The sequence below is a fragment of the Bombina bombina genome, chromosome 4, assembly GCF_027579735.1.
Source record: "Bombina bombina isolate aBomBom1 chromosome 4, aBomBom1.pri, whole genome shotgun sequence".
In the NCBI taxonomy this organism is placed as follows: domain Eukaryota; kingdom Metazoa; phylum Chordata; class Amphibia; order Anura; family Bombinatoridae; genus Bombina; species Bombina bombina.
Window position 1 is genome coordinate 1209993153 of NC_069502.1, and position 19061 is coordinate 1210012213.

Sequence of the window (19061 nt, forward strand, 5' to 3'; positions counted from 1 at the left end):
TATGTTTTAATATTTTTAATATTATTTTGAATAAACCACTTTGTTTTAATCCAATTGTGAAGAAATTGGTTTCACATTTTGAACCCTGCCGGTCAGCTGGCGCTTTGATATTTTCTGATTTTTGTATTTATGATCTCGTTTTGTCCTTCTCGAATGGCATGAATATCTTCTGACATCTGCATTCTGCTTTGAAGATTTTCCCTCCGGGAGGCACGCATCTGTTGTTGAAAATCTTGAAATATCTGCACCTCTGGTATCTCCTCCTAAGGGGCTGCTGGTGCCCGGCGGGCTGCTGGGGCAGGAGGTGCTGCTGGTGCAGAAGGGGCTGCTGGTGCAGTGGGGGCTTCTTCTTCTGAGGAGTATAGAGGGATGTCTTCCATGTCTCCCCGATGTGGCGAGTCATCTCCACCACTCTCATACCTGGGTGAAGGAGGAGCCTGTAGTTGGTGTGCTGCCTCCTCCCCAGACTCTGTGTATTGCAAAAATAAAGAAATGTATATATTAGCATAGTTCCAAATAAAGATGTAAATGCTTTTGCTTACAATAGAATTACAAATGCAGCCTCATTAATCCACTTTGAAATATAATAATCAATACGATTTCCGCATTTTCCAAACCGTGTTTCTGATATCTATCTGGTCAATCTGAATGTTTTTGCGTTTGTTTTCAGTCTGTTTAAATGCACACCTAACCTGTAGCCTAGATATTAATGTCATCGCAAGGTAATTGTGAATACGTTTACGTAATAATGTGTTAAAAAGTGTAATAGCATTAATCATATCCTTAAATACATTCTTTATTTTTGATGTTACGATATTATTAAATGAGCTTTCCGTCAGATGAGAGTGGCAGGTTCCCGGTATTGACTCCTCCGATCCCGACTATGGCAACCTCGGAGATGCTGGGACGCAACATTTCCTCCCATCGTGAATACTCGACAATATTTTCTGGGCCGCCACCGGTCCCTGTTGTCGATATTTTTCTTTTTAGTTCCATTTGCTGTAGCGGTGCTTGATTGACTCGACATCCCTGTTATGGGCCCCGACTGCATTAACTCCATCCCTGATCTCCAGCCATAACTTCCTCTTCTCCCTAGGGGTGGCCTTCTGAGCCAGCAGCCTCTTAGCCCTCGGCATATAAGCCTCTACGAGGGCTTCCTTCTCCTCCATAGTATACCTCGCCTCCCTAGTCAGCTTGGCTTTCCCCTGTGATGGTGTCCTCTGTTTCCCAGACTGTGAAACTCTATGCTGGCCGCCACTGGGCCCAGCCACTTGTTCATCTTGAACAACGTGACCAGGTCCAGCCACCGCTTCCTCCCCCCCCCCTTCCTGACCCCCTTCCTTTCCTGTGGAATCTTGTTTGTCTCCTTTACTCCTACGAACTCTGCAGCATTTACAGATTGCCTCTCCCCTGAAGCGAGCACCGGATCAACCTACCCGTCTTACGGTGACGTCACCGCCAGCTGCGACTCTCCTCCGACGCAGAGACTGTCAGCTGTTACCCACGTGGTCTCAGCGTTTTCCTTACACGCTTCTCTGCAGCTCAAACCGGATCTCCTCGAGTGAGTACTTGTGCCTCTCAATTACGAATTCATCTGTTACTATTCTTATGCGCATTATTCTTTATGTTATTTAAAGACAAATCAGCTACTTATATTTTGTATCTTATGAGCTCAACATTATTGCAACTTATCATTAAGGTTTTCTTTATAAGTAATAACCAGAGCCAAGGGTTCCTTACTTGTAACAAAACCATAGCAAATCCTTGATATTAACCCTTTTATGTTCAGATATAACTTCTAGGGGATATATAAAGGAACACTCTCACAATAAACCTCATGTGTATAATTTTATGTATCATGTTCCACATCTATAATGAGAATTACCATAAAGAATATTACAGCAAAGGACAAGAATTAACTAACCACATTCTTTTTTTACAGGAAATACCAAGCCTTAAAAAAGAATATAAAACTAACAGCATGATGGATTCTAAAGAATTGTACAATCACGTTATGAATCTAGGTCAGAAAGTTGAACAGCTTAATCAAGGCTTAAGGGAGCTACAGATAGAAAACCAAACTTTAAAAAGTATTATTAAAGAAGGGTTTAGTGCAGTACCACCACACACTGAAACACCTAATGAGCCACCTGTTAGTCCCCCTGACCTCTTTTCTGGTAACAAACAACAATTCAGACAGTTCCACAATGCATGCACACTTTTTTTTTCATTAAAGCCTAAAATTTTTCATACTGACAACTATCTCCTATTTAAGAGGTGAGCCCAGAGCATGGGCAAATAGTTTGTATGAACAAAATGATCCAATCTTGAATTCTTCAGCAGAGTTTTTTAAGCCTTATCTACTCTTTATGAGGATCCACACAAGCAGCTTACTGCAGATAATAAATTAAGAGCATTGAAACAACATAAAAGAGAAGTAGAGGATTACATCTCTGAATTCAAGATTTGGCAGAAAGATTCAGAATGGAACTTAATTTCTTTAAAGAACCAATTTAGATTGGGATTGTCTGAGGCTATCAAGGACGAATTAGCAAGACTTGATATGCCAGACGATTTAGAACAACTTATGCACCTGGTCATTAAAATTAGCCATAGAATTAGGGAAAGGAAGCGTGAGAAATTCACCACTGATACACTCCCAAGGCATAAAGAAATTACCACACTTATTCCTTCAGCAAGACATAGCGATGAGCCTATGGAAATAGGAGTAATTAGGGGCCCTTTATCTCCTGCTGAAAACAAAGACGAAAGGAGAATCATCTATTTCTATACTGCGCTTCTAATGAGCATGGCGTACCTACTTGCCCCATCTTAAACAGAACCAAAAAATGTAAGGGACAAGATTTATCCTACATTCTCTCATTTCCCAATGAACAATTTATACTAAACTACCTATTCTCCTACAGTGGGAACATCATCACCATCCACTTAATGCCGTAATCGACTCAGGAGCCTTTATGTCCTATATTGATTCTGATATTGTGAAACTAAATAAAATCCCACTCATAAAAAAGGCAAAACCTGTCTCTGTCTGTTTAATAGATGGTAATCAACTACAGTCTGGTCCCATCACACATCAGACAATACCTTTACTCCTGATAGCTAATGAACACAAAGAATAAATTTCTTGTGACGTCCTAGCATTCCCTTATTTTTCCAGTAGTTTTAGGGTTACAATGGCTAAGACTACACCAACCCACCATCAACTAGCAGAACAGTGACATATTGTTTAACTCCGACTATTGTAAAAAAACATGTATACAAAATTTGTCAATTTTGGCAGTAACAGAACATGTCATACCCTCTGAATACTCTGACTTCAAACAAGTGTTTTGCAAAAAGGAAGCAGAAAACTTGCCTCCGAATCGTTCTTATGATTGCCCTATTGATCTTATACCTGGTTCAGACATACCCTATGGCCACATATTCCCCCTTTCTGAACCAGAACTTATAGAATTAAAGAACTACCTAAACGAAAATCTTCGTAAAGTGTTTATAAGACCGTCAACATCACCAGCAGGGGCAGGCATGTTCTTTGTAAGGAATAAAGACCACTCCTTACGACCCAGAGTTGACTACAGGGAATTAAACAAAAGAACAATAAAGAATAGATATCCATTACCCCTTATTCCAGAACTGATAGAAAGGTTGAAGGGAGCAACTGTATATGCAAAATTAGATCTTAGAGGAGCATACAACCTCATTCGCATGAGGCCAGGTGATGAATGGCTCACTGCGTTTAGAACGCGATATGGACTATACGAATATACAGTTATGCCCTTCGGGCTATGTAATGCCCCCGCGACCTTTCAAAGATTTATCAACGATATTTCTCTTGTAAGGTGTATCCAGTCCACGGGTTCATCCATTACTTGTGGGATATTCTCCTTCCCAACAGGAAGATCCGGTGCTCGCTTCAGGGGAGAGGCAATCTGTAAATGCTGCAGGACACCCACAGCAGAGCTGTCTATATAGCTCCTCCCATAACTGCCACCCCGGTCATTCTCTTGCAGCTCTCGACAAGATAGGAAGTATCAAGAGATATGTGGTGACTTAGTGTAGTTTTTACCTTCAATCAAAAGTTTGTTATTTTTAAACGGTACCGGCGTTGTACTGTTTTACTCTCAGGCAGAAATTAGAAGAAGAATCTGCCTGGAGGTTGATGATCTTAGCGGTTTGTAACTAAGTTCCATTGCTGTTCTCAAGCATAACTGAAGAGTATCGAAAAGACTTCCGTTGGGGGAACGGTTTGCAGATTACCTGCTTTGAGGTATGTTCAGTATATTTATTTCTAGAGAGATGATAAGATCTAGAAAATGCTGACAGAGCCTTGTATAATTGAGGTAAGCCTGATGCAGTGATTTAACAACGACTGGGTTCATGCTTACAAAAAAGGGTAATATTCATGTTAATACTCATATTTCTTAGTGACAAAACGTTTACAAGTTATATAGAAAAAAAGTTTTTTCTCTGAGGGTGATAAATCGTTTTTTTGGGGCCTAGTTTCCACATGGCTAGTCAGATACTCCCAGGAGTATTTTCTTAAGGCCCTCTGACATCGAGTGCATGGTGGGAGGGGCCTATTTTCGCGCTCTAGATGCGCAGTTCTTATTCAGACTGAGACATCCAGCTTCCCTAAAGGAGTCCTCTGGCATCTGAGGACCACTATAGAGGGCTTATTCCTTTCCTAAATCGTATTTGAGGGCAGGTAGGAGCCACAGCAGAGCTGTGGCAAGGTGTTTAACTGTTTATTAACGTTTAACGTTTTTCAAATCCGGTTTGGGGACTAAAGGGTTAATCATCCATTTGCAAGTGAGTGCAATGCTGCTTTAGTCCCTTATACACACTGTAAAAATTTAGAAGAGTTTACTACTTTTTAACACTGTTTTGCAGTTTATGTGTTAGTTTTTTTCTCTTAAAAGCACAGTACCGTTTTTATTTAATTGCTGTTTCACATTAATTAGAGTGTTTTACGAGCTTGCCGGTCTCTTTACTAGTCTGTTAAACATGTCTGACATAGAGGAAACTCCTTGTTCAATATGTTTAGAAGCCATTATGGAACCCCCTCTTAGAATGTGTACCAAATGTACTGAAATTTCTATAACTTATAAAGACCATATTATGGCATTTAAAGATTTATCACCAGAGGTTTCTCAGACTGACAAAAGGGAGGTTATGCCATCTAGCTCTCCCCACGTGTCAGAACCTATAACTCCCGCTCAAGTGACGCCAAGTACATCTAGCACGTCCAATGCGTTTACCTTACAAGACATGGCGGCAGTTATGAATCATACCCTCACAGAGGTATTGTCCAAACTGCCAGGGTTAAAAGGAAAGCGAGACAGCTCTGGGGCTAGAACAAATACAGAGCTTTCTGACGCTTTAGTAGCTATGTCCGATATACCCTCTCAATGCTCCGAAGCCGTGGCAAGGGATTTGCTATCTGAGGGTGAGATTTCAGATTCAGGGAAGACGTTGCTTCAGTCCGATTCTGAAATGACAGCCTTTAAATTTAAGCTTGAACACCTCCGCCTATTGCTCAGGGAGGTTTTAGCAACTCTGGATGATTGTGACCCCATTGTAGTTCCAGAGAAATTGTGTAAAATGGACAAATACTTTGCAGTGCCTGTTTACACTGATGTTTTTCCAGTCCCTAAGAGGTTTTCGGAAATTATTACTAAGGAATGGGATAGACCAGGTGTACCGTTCTCTCCCCCTCCTGCTTTTAAAAAGATGTTTCCCATAGATGCCGCCATACGGGACTCGTGGCAGACGGTCCCTAAGGTGGAGGGAGCAGTCTCTACCCTAGCTAAGCGTACAACTATCCCCGTCGAGGACAGTTGTGCTTTCTTAGATCCTATGGATAAAAAATTGGAGGGTCTCCTTAAGAAAATGTTTATCCATCAAGGTTTTATTCTCCAGCCTCTTGCATGCATTGCCCCAGTTACTGCTGCAGCAGCTTTTTGATTCAAGTCTCTTGAGGAGGCTCTACAGGTGGAGACCCCGTTAGATGATATTTTAGACAGGATTAAAGCTCTCAAGTTAGCTAATTCCTTTATTTCTGACGCCGTTTTTCATCTAACCAAACTAACGGCTAAGAATTCAGGTTTTGCTATTCTGGGGCACGCAGGGCGCTATGGCTTAAGTCCTAGTCAGCAGACATTACTTCAAAGTCTAAGCTTCTTAACATCCCCTTCAAAGGACAGACCCTATTCGGGCCGGGCCTGAAGGAGATCATTTCTGATATTACTGGAGGAAAAGGTCATACCCTTCCTCAGGATAGGTCCAATAAATTAAGGACCAAACAGAATAATTTTCTTTCATTTCGAAACTTCAAGAGTAGCGCAGCTTCTGCTTCCTCTAATGCAAAACAAGAGGGAAATTTTGCCCAGTCCAAACCAGTCTGGAGACCGAACCAGGCTTGGAACAAGGGGAAGCAGCCTCTAAGACAGCATGAAGGAGTAGCCCCCGATCCGGGACCAGATCTAGTAGGGGGCAGACTTTCTATCTTCGCCCAGGCTTGGGCAAGAGACGTCCAGGATCCCTGGGCATTAGAGATTGTTTCCCAGGGATATCTTCTGGACTTCAAAGCTTCATCTCCAAAGGGGAGATTTCATCTCTCACAATTATCTGTAAACCAGATAAAGAGAGAGGCATTCTTACGTTGCGTTCAAGACCTACTGGTTATGGGAGTGATCCACCCAGTTCCAAGGGAGGAACAGGGGCAGGGCTTCTATTCAAATCTGTTTATAGTTCCCAAAAAAGAGGGAACTTTCAGACTAATCTTGGATCTCAAGATCCTAAACAAATTTCTCAGAGTCCCATCCTTCAAGATGGAGACTATCCGAACCATCCTCCCTATGATCCAGGAGGGTCAATTTATGACTACCGTGGACTTTGATGCTTATCTCCACATTCCGATTCACAGAGATCATCATCAGTTCCTCAGGTTCGCCTTCCTAGATAGGCATTACCAGTTTGTGGCTCTTCCCTTCGGGCTAGCCACGGCACCAAGAATCTTTACGAAGGTTCTAGGGTCCCTACTGGCGGTTCTAAGGCCACGAGGCATAGCGGTGGCTCCTTACCTAGACGACATTCTGATTCAGGCGTCGACTTTTCAAATCACCAAGTCCCATATGGACATTGTTCTGGCCTTTCTGAGGTCTCACGGGTGGAAGGTGAACGAAGAAAAGAGTTCTCTCTCCCCTCTCACAAGAGTTTCCTTCCTAGGAACACTGATAAATTCAGTATAAATGAAATTTTTTCTGACAGAGGTCAGGTTATCAAAGCTTCTAACTTTCTACCGTGCTCTTCATTCCACTTCTCGGCCGTCAGTGGCTCAGTGTATGGAAGTAATCGGCCTTATGGTAGCGGCAATGGACATAGTTCCGTTTGCCCGCCTACATCTCAGACCACTGCAACTTTGCATGCTCAATCAGTGGAATGGGGACTACACAGATTTGTCCCCTCTGCTAAATCTGGATCAAGAGACCAGGGATTCTCTTCTCTGGTGGTTATCTCGGGTCCATCTGTCCAGGGGAATGAGTTTCTGCAGGCCAAAGTGGACTATAGTGACGACAGATGCCAGCCTTCTGGGCTGGGGCGCAGTCTGGAACTCCCTGAAGGCTCAGGGTTCGTGGACTCGGGAGGAAGGCCTCCTTCCGATAAACATTCTGGATATTCAATGCTCTTCAGGCTTGGCCTCAAATAGCTGCGGTCAGTTTCATCAGATTTCAGTCGGACAATATCACGACTGTAGCCTATATCAACCATCAGGGGGGAACAAGAAGCCCCCTGACAATGTTGGAGGTTTCAAAGATAATTCTATGGGCAGAGGTTCACTCTTGCCATCTCTCAGCTATCCATATCCCAGGAGTAGAGAACTGGGAGGCGGATTTTCTAAGTCGACAGACGTTTCATCCGGGGGAGTGGGAGCTCCATCCAGAGGTATTTGCCCAGCTGATCCAACTATGGGGCAAACCAGAACTGGATCTGATGGCGTCTCGTCAGAACGCCAAGCTTCCTTGTTACGGGTCCAGGTCAAGGGATCCCCAGGCAGCGCTGATAGATGCTCTAGCAGTGCCCTGGTCCTTCAGCCTGGCTTATGTGTTCCCACCATTTCCTCTCCTCCCTCTTTGGTGCTTTGGTGATTTTGATAGCACCTGCGTGGCCATGCAGGACTTGGTATGCAGATCTGGTGGACATGTCATCCTTTCCACCATGGACTCTGCCGCTGAGGCAGGACCTTCTACTCCAAGACCCATTCAAACATCCAAATCTAATTTCTTTCCGGCTGACTGCTTGGAGATTGAACGCTTGATTTTATCAAAACGTGGTTTCTCCGAGTTGGTCATTGATACCTTGATTCAGGCTCGAAAGCCTGTCACCAGAAAAATCTATCATAAGATATGGTGTAAATATCTTCATTGGTGTGAATCCACGGATTACTCTTGGAGTAAGGTCAGGATTCCTAGGATATTATCTTTTCTCCAAGAAGGATTGGAAAAGGAATTGTCAGCTAGTTCCTTAAAGGGACAGATTTCTGCTCTTTCTATTCTTCTGCACAAGCGTCTGGCAGATGTTCCAGACGTTCAGGCGTTTTGTCAGGCTTTAGTTAGAATCAAGCCTGTGTTTAAACCTGTTGCTCCACCATGGAGTTTAAATTTAGTTCTTAAAGTTCTTCAAGGGGTTCCGTTTAAACCTCTGCATTCCATAGATATCAAACTTTTATCTTGGAAAGTTCTGTTTTTGGTAGCTATCTCCTCGGCTCGAAGAGTTTCAGAGTTATCTGCCTTACAGTGTGATTCCCCTTATCTGATCTTCCATGCAGATAAGGTAGTTTTGCGTACCAAACCTGGTTTTCTACCTAAGGTGGTATCTAATAAAAATATCAATTAGGAAATTGTTGTTCCGTCACTGTGTCCTAATCCTTCGTCAAAGAAGGAACGTCTATTACACAATCTGGACGTGGTTCGTGCTTTAAAGTTTTATTTACAAGCTTCTAAAGATTTTCGTCAAACATCTGCATTGTTTGTTGTCTACTCTGGACAGAGGAGAGGCCAAAAGGCTTCGGCATCTTCTCTTTCTTTTTGGCTGAGAAGCATAATGCGTTTAGCTTATGAGACAGCTGGCCAGCAGCCTCCTGAAAGAATTACAGCTCATTCCACTAGAGCGGTAGCTTCCACATGGGCTTTTAAAAATATGAGGCCTCTGTTGAACAGATTTGTAAGGCGGCGACTTGGTCTTCGCTTCATACTTTTTCTAAATTCTACAAATTTGATACTTTTGCTTCCTCTGAGACTATTTTTGGGAGAAAGGTCTTGCAGGCAGTGGTGCCTTCCGTTTAAGTTCCTGCCTTGTCCCTCCCTTCATCCGTGTCCTAAAGCTTTGGTATTGGTATCCCACTAGTAATGGATGAACCCGTGGACTGGATACACCTTACAAGAGAAAACAAAATTATATCTTACCTGATAAATTTCTTTCTCTTGTGGTGTATCCAGTCCACGGCCCGCCCTGTCACTTTAAGGCAGGTGTTTTTTATTTTTAAACTACAGTCACCACTGCACCCTATAGTTTCTCCTTTTTTCTTGCTTGTCTTCGGTCGAATGACTGGGGGTGGCAGTTAGGGGAGGAGCTATATAGACAGCTCTGCTGTGGGTGTCCTCTTGCAGCTTCCTGTTGGGAAGGAGAATATCCCACAAGTAATGGATGAACCCGTAGACTGGATACACCACAAGAGAAAGAAATTTATCAGGTAAGCATAAATTTTGTTTTTCAGAGATTTATTGGATACCTGTATGGTAATTTACCTTGATGATATCCTAATTTATTCTCAAAATACACAACATATCAATCATGTACGAAAGGTCCTTTCAAGATTGCAAGCCCATCATCTTTACGCTAAATTAGAGAAGTGTATATTCCATAGCCAAGATATTACATTTCTTGGCTATCATATAACACCTAGTGGTATAGCGATGGATAAAACCAAGATTCAAGTCATACAAGATTGGCCAACACCAAAAAATAAAAAAGACATACAGAAGTTTCTTGGTTTTTCGAACTTCTACAGGAAATTCATTAAGAATTTCGCTAACATATCCAAACCTCTCACTCAATTAACAAAAAATAAGGTAACCTTCCTATGGTCTCCAAAAGCTGAACAACCATTTCAGTGTTTAAAAAATAGTTTCATAACTGCTCCAATTTTGCAATACCCAAACCCAAAATTCCATTACATACTGGAGGTTGACGCCTCCGAATATGCAATAGGAGCTGTTCTTTCACAACAAGAAACTAATAAGGCCCCAATTCACCCAGTGGCATATTACTCAAGGGTATTAAATTCCTCTGAACTTAATTACCACATAGGCGAAAAAGAGCTATTAGCTATGAAGTCAAGCACTGGAGGAATGGAAACATTTACTAGAGGGTATTGAACACCCTATACAAATCTTCACTGATCATAGGAACCTCCAATACCTAAAGACACATAAGACGCTTACAGCTCGTCAAGTCCGTTGGAGTTTATTCTTTTCACGATTTTCTTATATACTTACATACAGACCTGCTCACAAAAACAGGAAAGCTTATATACTGTCTAGATTACCAGAGAAGCCCAAAATAAAACCAACTTTTGGTACCGTAATTCCAAAAGAGTGTTTTACTTCACAAATTGGGATAATTGACACTACTCCGTTAACCCTCCAAAACGAACAGCTCATTGATGACTCTTACCCAAAAAGTAAGTTAAACAAAAAAACTGATGGCCTGTTCTACTACGGGGATAGCCTATATGTTCCACCAAACTCAAGACACAATATCCTACAAACTTATCATGACTCTCAACTTACAGGTCATCCAGGAATACAACAAACTTATGATTTACTAAAAAGTAATTACTGGTGGCCAAAGATGAAGTCTGATGTGCAGGATTACATCCTCCATTGCGAAGTTTGTACTACATGTAAAATTGACAGAAACCTTTTCGGGCATCTATTATCTCTCCCTATCCCAGACAGACCCTCAACACTCATTGTAGAACTCCCTATTTCTAAAACTTACAATACCATCCTGGTAGTAGTAGATTTGTTCTCAAAGATGAGTCATTTTATACCCTACCATAAACTGCCAACTTCATTAAACACGTTTTCAGGTTACACGGTCTACCTCTGTCCATAACAACCGATAGAGGTACACAATTTACCTCTAACCTCTGGAAAGATCTTTGTAAATCCTTAAACATCACAAGGCGCCTTAGTACCTCTTTTCACCCACAAACAAATGGTCAAACCGAAAGAACTAATCAGTGGTTAGAAGAGTACGTAAGATGTTTCACTACCCAACAACAGGACAACTGGGCCGATTTATTACCCCTCGCCAAATTCTACTCTCTACACTCATCTACAAAGAGTACTCCTTTTTTCATTAATTTTGCTTTCCATCCAACCTTCAATTACCTTGAAAAACGTGAAAACAGTTCTCCCGTGGTAAATGATACTATAAACACTATTGCAGAAACTTTCATGATTACTGCAAATCACATTAAAGCCTCTCAAGCCAGACAAAAGAAAAATACTATGACCTCAGACGACAACCTTCACCTACATATGCACCTGGTGATTTGGTCTGGTTGTCGACTAAGCACTTGAGATTATCAACTCTTTCCAGGAAATTCAGCAGATTTTATATTGGTCCTTTTCCCATCCAGAAGATCGTTAATGACAATGCTGTCACCCTGGAGCTTCCATCACAGTATTGGATACACCCGACATTTCATGTGTCTCTCCTTAAACCTTACCGATGTCTTCGGACTGATGCTCGTCATTCTCCCCTGGTTCCTCCTATTGAGCCTGATCGGGAATTTGAGATTCATTCTATTCTGGATTCCCGCATAGTTTCTGGAAAATTGCAGTACCTTATCCATTGGAAGGGTTATTCTGCTGAGGATGATTCTTGGGAGCCAGCTACTAACTTGTCAGCTCCACGCTTGGTCTCTTTATTCCATAGGAGAAATCCTGAACGTCCTCATCCCTGAACCCCGGAGGTGTTCATTTTTTGGGGGTGCTGTGTAATGAACCTCTGTACCTTTAAGGAATTCCTTTCCTGTCCCTATAAATGCATGGGCTACCCAGAATACTTTGCTTGGTATTCTGGTCTGACCCATTTAATATCAGCCTCTCTTAGTATTACTCAGCATCTCTCCAATTATTTACCCAGCTCTCTCCTATCCAGGATCTGGATTGCAGCTCTCCTTGCCGATTACGGTCAGCCTTTCCTGAAGAGTCTTGTTTGTCTCCTTTACTCCTATGAACTCTGCAGCATTTACAGATTGCCTCTCCCCTAAAGCGAGCACCGGATCAACCTACCCGTCTCACGGTGACGTCACTGCCAGCTGCGACTCTCCTTTTCCAACGCAGAGACTGTCAGCTGTTACCCACGTGGTCTCAGCGTTTTCCTCCTCGAGTGAGTACTTGTGCCTCTCAATTACGAATTCATCTGTTACTATTCTTATGCGCATTATTCTTTATGTTATTTAAAGACAAATCAGCTACTTATATTTTGTATCTTATGAGCTCAACATTATTGCAACTTATCATTAAGGTTTTCTTTATAAGTAATAACCAGAGCCAAGGGTTCCTTACTTGTAACAAAACCATAGCAAATCCTTGATATTAACCCCTTTATGTTCAGATATAACTTCTAGGGGATATATAAAGGAACACTCTCACAATAAACCTACCTCATGTGTATAATTTTATGTATCATGTTCCACATCTATAATGAGAATTACCATAAAGAATATTACAGCAAAGGACAAGAATTAACTAACCACATTCTGGGTTTTTACAGTATGTATTGAATGTGTTTGCGTGTAAATGTTAAGTATACAGAAAAACCACTCGCACACTCGCCCAAACCAACTCTGGCTCACTACCGCTCTCTTACTGTCTCACACTACCACTAACTAACTCACACTACCACTAACTAACTCACACTTCCACTAACTCACTCTACCACTAACTAACTCACTCTACCACTAACTCACTCTACCACTAACTCACGCTACCACTAACTAACTCGCACAATAACACTAACTCACTCTCTCACACTAACACTAACTCTCACAATAAGGCACTAAATCTCTCTCTAATCTCCAAAAACCCACCAGCAACAAAGTCAAAGAAGCCATGCTTGTGGCGTGTATATATACCCTGTGTAAATGTTTAATGATGTACCGGTTTGTCTTGTAAATTCTGTTCAGGTGTGCTTTGTTGGTAATTAGTATGTGTGCAATGTGTATTAGTCGTATGAATTTGCGCATGCTCATATTGAGTTAGTATTTGTGGAATGTGTAGAATGCGATGATGTCATAGTGATCGTTTTCCATAACATTGTCCAAAAGTATTATGTGTAAATGTTGATTTGTGATGGTGTCGTATTTGTGAAGTGTTGTAAATGTTTGTTTGTACTAATATTCCGTAATGTTGAATGCAAGTGTTTTGCTTGTGTATAAGTGTGCATTTTTTTTCGTGTTGTTTTGTTCCGTGTTGTAGGATCGTAAGGTATATCTGTAGTCCTCGTTTAGTGTAATATTTTTTTTCCCCCGCTTGTGAATGTGTAATTTGTCTGTGCTATGTTGCGTGATTGTTGTTAGTACATTTGCTGTGTGTTTTTGTTGTGCATTATGTGGTATACGTAATATGACAAAGCAGTGCATATTTCTCGCGAGATCGGGTGTTAGGTGAAAAATGCTTGCTTCTCTGATTTCTCATTGATCTCTATGGGAGACTGTTTAACGCGGGCGTGATTACGCGTATAAAATAAAGTCGCATTAGGCGGTTGTTTTGAGACTCGTAATACCAGCGTTAAAAACAGTGCGTGTAAGAAATAAAAGACGCGTAGCTAACGCACCCCTTCTAACGCCAAACTCGTAATCTAGGCGTTAGTGACATAAAGCCTAGTTTTTATAGGACAGCTGCTTATATGATGTATGTGTTTGGTATTATCACCTATGAGAGTGAATAGGGGCAGTAAATTCAGTGAGGCCTTGAGGGTCTTATCCTCAAGTTTGGTTCCTAACTTTGATATCATTGTGTTCTGCTCAGTCAGGAGTATGCTTCGGTGTATATATAAAGCTTTTTTTATATATATATATATATATATATATATATATATATATATATATATATATATATATACTTTATTTGCTTTTATTTAACATTAAAATCCCTATTAGGTTTTGAATAACAATAACGAAAAAGTGTCTAACTTCAGGTGGGTCAACAGAAGTATTTATGGGAGAACTCTGCATGTTGTACTTAGAACTAATACCAGGAGATGCCATATTATTATATATAGGGCTCAAATATCTTTCCCTTTGTATTTATTTACTATGTTACAAGGGTTTGAGACTTGGAGGCCCATTTATCAAGCTCAAAATGAAGCTTGAGGGCCCGTGTTTCTGGCGAGCCTGCAGACTCGTCAGAAACAGCAGTTATGAAGCAGCGGTCGCAAAGACCGCTGCTCCATAACCCTGTCCGCCTGCTCTGAGCAGACGGACAGACATCGCCACAATTCAACCCGATCGAGTACGATCGGGTTGATTGACACCCCCCTGCTGGGAATCTGCAGGGGGCGGTGTTGCATCAGCAGCTCACAAGAGCTGCTGGTGCAATGCTGAATACGGAGACCATATTGCTCTCGGCATTCAGCGCGGTCTGTCGGACCTGATCCGACAGACCTTTAATAAATAGGCCTCTTGGTTTCTAGGTAGCTTTTGAATAACTAATACAGCATTTTTGTATGAAATCCATATCTGCAATTAACACATCTGTCTCCCATTATTCCCAGCCTGGCATACAGGTATTTTGGCTACTGAGCAAAACTTGGCATCAATATAAAGATAACAAAATCTAATAAATGGATGGTATTTCATAGGATCTGTGCCTTGTGGGCTTTTGATTACAACATGCACATATGCCTATTAAAGGGCTATAATAGTGGGAAAATGACATGCTCTAATTTGTGGATTACTTGTCCAATTGCTCAGAGGAATATGGCTGTACCTCACTGACAATGTCTGGGATTGCCATTTCCCTTGTTCAGAGAAGGTTGCCGGTATTTCAGCACTGGACTGACCTTGTTAGGTGGAACCGTTGGATCAGACTTATTTACTTATTTATAAAAATAGAACATTTATTTCAAGAGCAAACAACGCGTTTCTCGGCCGTTAAGCTCTCTGGCCGTTTCATCAGGTGATATTATATATATATATATATATATATATATATATAAATGTTCTATTTTTATATTATAATACATCTGACTATGCTGTGAGTGTGTTTTAGCCATCACTTTCCTCACCACAAGCATTGGTGTGTTCTTTTTAGTCATACGGACTGTTCATTGCCTTAACGCTACACCGCTCCACACTTGATGTGCTTTGGAGAATTCTAACACCTGTGTAACTGACTAATTGAGATTGCAGACGCACCCATTATACACACACTCTGTGTGCAGAGGACTTTCTACCACCGCAGCTTGTGACCGAGATCGGGACCGATTATCTGGTCGTATCTTCCGACCGGGACTGCTGACGGACCAACCTTACACATATCCCGTGTATAAAGAGACCTACTTCCCCGAGTTTTTGTGACATCTATCCAAGGTGGATCTTGTACAGGATTGATTCCCCCAGCGTACTGACTGCTGTAAAAGGTCAGCCTGCCTGCATGCACTACTTGTGAGTGCCAACTCTCTTGTGAGTACCTTTCTAACGATTTTGCCACTGTTCCTGTTTCTGAGTTGACAGTACAATATTGCACTATTAGGAAGCTCTCTTTTTTCCTGTCTCCACTTTCCAGATTATCCGACTTACCACCGGTTTGGGAGAGAAGCAGCCTTTAATCTATATGGATTGGTTCAACGCCTTTTTTCTCCAATAACAGTTCTCATAACGCTGACAAAATCTACAACCATCTAACAGAACGGTTTATGTTAAACAGAATGTTTTATGTAAAAAAACTTTTACTACTTTGAACTGTGGATACATATTTTTTTAACAAACAGATACTTTTTTTGCTTTTTATATTGCATTGTTTTTTAATTGCTTCTTTTAGTGCCCACTATTTTATTTTATTTTGATAACTGTGTTGCATATTGAGGGAACTTGTTACTTTATATCGACACCGACTAGGTATATATATAAAAAAAAAAAAAAATTTCAGCCAATACGATCTGGTTATTACACCCCATTCATTTGACACATTTTAATTTTACACAACTATTGGCATTAGGGCACTTTGTTATAATATTAATTGTACCTGCTCGTTATAATTACGATTTTTATGGTGTATTTTCACATTCTTATATTGACTAGATATTACCTTAGTCAATACTGAGTAATTTAACTATTTTAATCACTGGACACCATCTTATGTACATTACACACAATCATTTTCTATTTGCACATATCTTTTGTTGAACGATTTACGTTTGTTACTCACTGATCCAGCTTTTTATGGCATACCACTGACTAAGTTTCAACTCATTACCACAGCACTACTCCCTACACTAATTTTTTTTGTGGTGTATCATTATTTAACCGGCGCACCCTATTGTATGCTTTTTGCATACATATTGCAAAACCAGACAAAATAAAAACTATAAATATGTTTAATGTTTTTTTCCACTATACATAATTAAATACTTTATGGGAAGTTATTTTTTTTAATTAATTCTTTAATTAAGGCAGGGAGCTAACTGTGTATCAAACTAATCATTTACATTAACCTAAATATCAGTAACACACACACCTCCCTATTTAACCTTAATCTTTTCTACATGAGAATCGAGACCTGGCAGACGACAAAATGCCCTTTAATTCTTCATGATTGGGTAAAGGAGTGTAGGTCCCTGAACTTCAAAGCAATACAAACTTTATTACAAAATGACATATTTACACGTGTCAATGATATTTAGGTCCCTTAATAAATTAACAGTTTGTTTTCTGACTTGTCATTCAATTATATGTCACTCATATTTACATAAAGATTTAAACAGAAATTATAATCAACAAAATGATTGCATTTTTCCCCTACTTACTAACATTAGTGTAGTGCTAACACCAACTGAATGCCAGCAGCCAGATTTCTGAATAAAGTTACCTATGGCACATACCCACCATTAGATGGCGCTGATGCAGTAGTGAAGCTTCAGATAAATCATTTCTCTCAATCTTCATAAACAACTTTCACTGTAGGAGGAACTTTTGCTTACTTTTGTATTAATTATTTGTAATGTGTCAGTTCCCAGAGCAATGAGTACAAGAGTGTGGTAAACGATTACACACACAAATAAACCTCACAAGATAAAATACAAACGGGAAAAGTACAGACCCTACAAGAGAACAAGTCAGTCAGGGAAAGTACAGACTCTACAAGAGAACAAGTCAGTCAGGGAAAGTACAGACTCTACAAGAAAATAAGCAAGCGCCACAGAGATGCGTCTGCTCTTAAAGGGACAGATTTTTTATTGTTTAGGATGTGAAAGAGAGACACAGTGCAATATAATGCTCAAAAAATCCCCCAGATAATTTACAGAATTTCTTTCCATTCCAGCGAGTTTTTGATCATGCAGCCCCCGTATACTAGCTCTGTGTTCCAGTGTAACCGCAGGTCAGTTGTATAATCCCTGCAGCCCCCTTATACTAGCTCTGTGTTCCAGTGTAACCACAGGTCAGTTGTATAATCTCTGCAGCCCCTTTATGCTAGCTCAGTGTTCCAGTGTAACCACAGGTCAGTTGTATAATCTCTGCAGCCCCCTTATACTAGCTCTGTGTTCCAGTGTAACCACAGGTCAGTTGTATAATCTCTGCAGCCCCCTTATACTAGCTCTGTGTTCCAGTGTAACCACAGGTCAGTTGTATAATCTCTGCAGCCCCCTTATACTAGCTCAGTGTTCCAGTGTAACCAACAGTCAGTTGTATAATCTCTGCAGCCCCCTTATACTAGCTCAGTGTTCCAGTGTAACCACAGGTTTGTTGTATAATCTCTGCAGCCCCCTTATACTAGCTCTGTCTTCCAGTGTAACCACAGGTCAGTTGTATAATCTCTGCAGCCCCCTTATACTAGCTCTGTGTTCCAGTGTAACCACAGGTCACTTGTATAATCTCTGCAGCCCCCTTATACTAGCTCAGTGTTCCAGTGTAACCACAGGTCAGTTGTATAATCTCTGCAGCCCCCTTATACTAGCTCAGTGTTCCAGTGTAACCACAGGTTTGTTGTATAATCTCTGCAGCCCCCTTATACTAGCTCTGTGTTCCAGTGTAACCGGACGTCAGTTGTATATTCCCTGCCGCCCCCTTATACTAGCTCTGTGTTCCAGTGTAACCACAGGTTTGTTGTATAATCTCTGCAGCCCCCTTATACTAGCTCTGTGTTCCAGTGTAACCACAGGTCAGTTGTATAATCCCTACAGCCCTCCTATGATAGCTCTGTGTTCCAGTGTAACTACCGGTCAGTTGTATAATCCCTGCAGCCCTCCTATACTAGCTCTGTGTTGCAGTGTAACCACAGGTCAATTGTGTAATCTCTGCAGCCCTCCTATACTAGCTCTGTGTTCCAGTGTAACCACCGGTCAATTGTATAATCCCTGCAGCCCTCCTATACTAGCTCAGTGTTCCAGTGTAACCACAGGTCAGCTGTATAATCCCTGCAGTCCTCCTATACTAGCTCAGTGTTCCAGTGTAACCACAGGTCAGTTGTATAATCCCTGCAGCCCTCCTATACTAGCTCAGTGTAACCACGGGTCAGTTATATAATCCCTGCAGCTCTCCTATGCTAGTTTAGTGTTCCAGTGTAACCACCGGTCAGTTGTATAATCCCCGCAGCCCTCCTATGCTAGTTCTGTGTTCCAGTGTAAGCACAGGTCAGCTGTATAATCCCTGCAGCCCTCCTATACTAGCTCAGTGTTCCAGTGTAACCACCGGTCAGTTGTATAATCCCTGCAGCCCTCCTATACTAGCTCTGTGTTCCAGG

At 41.2% G+C, this 19061-nt stretch overlaps 1 long non-coding RNA gene across 1 annotated transcript; it reads right to left on the reverse strand.

The window, feature by feature from the left end:
* Positions 1-18358, reverse strand: LOC128655816 (uncharacterized). The gene is made up of 2 exons (XR_008401917.1): positions 17207-18358; positions 1-469 (listed from the first exon to the last, which is right to left on the reverse strand). It is a non-coding gene; the product is annotated as an uncharacterized LOC128655816 (long non-coding RNA).
* Positions 18359-19061: the final 703 nt, after the last annotated feature.